Below are 3,093 nucleotides of genomic sequence, written 5' to 3'. Positions count from 1 at the left end.
CTATTTCTCATGGAAATGGTTTAATTGCAATTATATCTGCACGCAGGCTGGTTTTCAGAGTGGCTCAAACGTGCTGGTCAGCTACTCTGCATCGAGGAGGAAAATGGAGGTGATCGAAGCATTTGCATCAATGGAGGAAGCGGAAGAGATCTGTCCATTCATATTGACCCTTGGAGATCGATTTCAAGTGATGCGGCAGTTCAGGCCTGATTATTTGCCCAGGAGCAGGCAGGGCTCTTGTCCCGTGTCCTGTAGCTGGGACCCTCTCCCACAGGGGGCCTCAGTGTCAGATGCCATTTCTCAAGCTCCCAAGTGGCCAGGTGTGTTTGGTGGGTCCTGGCACTGCCTGGTCACATTCCATCTTGGTGTGATTGTCCTTGCAAGCCAGCCAGCCCCCGGTGGTGTTGGTAACGACACAAAAAACCCCATATATCTGACTGGACGAAACTGGTGGCTTTCTACCTGGTTCCCTTCTGGAATATTTCCAGTCCGTGAAGGGGTCTGATCGCACATTAGATTGACCTAAGTAGCCTTTAAAAATATCGATTCGAATTGCAATCTAAGGAAAAAAATCTACAGATGCCTAGCCCTGCCCCAGATCAATGAACTAGAATCACCTGGGTATTGGGCCTTGGCATTGGCATTTAAAACATCATCTTAGGTGGATGCTTCTAACGTGTGGCCATGGCTGAGCACTCCTGAACTAGAGAAATGAAAGCTATCTCTCAGCTGTGTTTACTGGGATTGCTGGGGCTCCTTTCTCTCTCTCTCTCTCTCTCTCTCTCTCTCTGTCTTTCTCTCCTTCCCTCCCTCCCCTGTCGCACCTTTCCAGGTGGTGCTGTGACATTGTGTTCATGCCCCAGGGGAGGTTTCCATTGTTTAGGGCTTTGTTGTTAGGGAAACAGGGAATGCATAGGGGAAGCCCACCTGGCAGGCGGACACACACACACACACACACACCCACACACACTCTCAAATCCTTGTCCCAGGCTGACATGTGCTCACACTGGTCACCCGGCTGGGCACGCAGTGTACCCAGTAACCACGGGGGCTGCAGTCCCTGAGCTCAACTTCTAGTCTGTGGGATTTCTTCACCCATATTGTGGTTCCCCATTGATGGAAAAAGGTACTAAGTTTACATCAGTGGTGTTAAAAACTCTTTCATCTCATGACCCTTTCTAAGGGACTTTCTAAGTCCTATAAATGCCATACCTGCTCATCGTAAGCCATGCACAGTCCAATTATGATAAAAAGGTTTATAAGAGACACACTCTAATTAATTAATTAATTCATTCATTCATTTATTTTAGGCGAGGCGCCTTTTAGTTGACCTCACAGATTGCAAGGACCGTGTCAGCTTACAATCCCTTGTTTTTTATTTTTTTGCGCCTACAGCACCTGGTCTTCCTAGGTGGTCTCCCATCCAAGTACTAACCAGGCCCAACCCTGCTTAGCTTCCGAGATCAGCCGGGATCAGGCTTGTTCAGGGCGGCTGTAGACAAGAAATACACTTTAAATATAAGGACACAGATAGGCCTAAAGTAAAAGGGTGAGAGAAGATGTACTACGCAAACTCAGCGTAGAACACTCGTGTGGCTATCTTAAGATCAGAAAAAGCAGGCTGCAAGGCAAGGAATGTAAACGGAGGTCACGCCCTCAAACACTCGTCCGTCCCCCCTCTCCCGACCTCCAACTGTCTTGGCACCGGGTCTTGCAGACTCTGTGATTCAGCTGCATTCACAGGAAAAGGAATCTGGGTAGGGGTGCCTTGGGGTCCACCCCCTGGGAACTCTTCAGACCTCAACCAAACTCGAATTAGTGTATTTTAACAGTGGATCCTCTGGCACCTCCCTGCTGCTCCCCCCAGGCGCCCACAAGTGGCTCCCGGTTCTGCCCTGGGCTGTCCCAGGCTCTTGGTCTCCATTTGGACAATAGCTGCAGGAGCTCCGGACTTTCTTATCTCTCCTCCACCCCGACTTCAACTTGCTTAAGGCGGCCCTGGCGTCTTGCCTGCCGGAGCAAATCCCGTGTTGAATTGAGCAGAAATTGTTCCTCCCTCTGCAGCAGCATGTCGGTAGTGATTGGGCTTCGGGACCAAACCCACACTTGGGATTTGGTCTCCAACTTGGGGATGTTTGCTAGCCTGACCCTCCTCTGCGTGCGGCTGGTCCTCTTCAGGCCCAACTGCACATTCGACCTGAAGTTCTCACTCCGCATCCAGACATAGTCTGTCGTATAACGGAATGGCACAGTGGGGGGACGCCTCGCTGCTCACAGTGAGGTCTGTGGACCAGCAGCACCCTGTGGCATCCTGGAGCTTCTTAGAAATGCAGATTTGCAGCTGACCCCAGACTTGGGACATCAGAACCTACGTTTAATAAAATCCCAGGTTATTTACGCACACGTTAAAATTTAAAAAGCATTGTTCTAGAGCATTCATGTCACACTGATATGAATTGATGAAATAAGACTAGTCCACATTTTAAGGGAAAAAAGTCATGAAAAAAATGTTCTTATTAAAGCGGTGAAAGTTAAACATAAAAAGAGATGATAGCCAGCCACACTTTTGTTAAAGAGGCACTTTTTTTATTAGGCACTGCGGGTGGAAGTGTAAATTAGTACCACGTCGCTAAAGGGTAACTTGTTTGAGAAGTCTTAGAACCGCCTATGTTTCTTTAAAGGAACAATTTTATTGCTATGGCTGGAGCTTAAGGAAAAACTTTAGGTCAGGATGTAGTTTCAATGATATGATGAAAAGGATTTTCAGACAATGGTTTAGTTATTTTTCTCATCTTCTTCCTTACTAACAGAACCTCAGTTTTGAGGGGTGGGGTGGGAAATAATGTGCTTAATAAACATTTTCTGGACTCGTTGCCAGGAGGGGCGGACAGTGATGGGGAGGCATGACTTTATGAGGGAAAGCAACGCGGTTACCAGCACCCTTCTGACCTATGACCTCTGCCCTCCTCTCCTCCTTGATCCTGCTTGGAACTCCGACGGGATGTTGGAGACCACTGCCCACTAACCCAGCGTCAGCACTGCCTCCTTCCAGACCTTGCATTTTATGAAAAAAAAAAAAAAATTAAAATCCTA

At 48.0% G+C, this 3,093-nt stretch overlaps 1 pseudogene; it reads right to left on the bottom strand.

Annotated features, from left to right (window-relative positions):
* Nucleotides 1-1,386: 1,386 nt before the first annotated feature.
* LOC118602609 lies at nucleotides 1,387-1,500 on the bottom strand (annotated as a pseudogene).
* Nucleotides 1,501-3,093: the final 1,593 nt, after the last annotated feature.

Source organism: Rousettus aegyptiacus, unplaced genomic scaffold (assembly GCF_014176215.1).
Source record: "Rousettus aegyptiacus isolate mRouAeg1 unplaced genomic scaffold, mRouAeg1.p scaffold_m13_p_4, whole genome shotgun sequence".
NCBI classification, from domain to species: Eukaryota; Metazoa; Chordata; class Mammalia; order Chiroptera; family Pteropodidae; genus Rousettus; species Rousettus aegyptiacus.
Note: the sequence above shows the minus strand (reverse complement) of the source record. Positions and strands in the feature narration are given on the sequence as shown.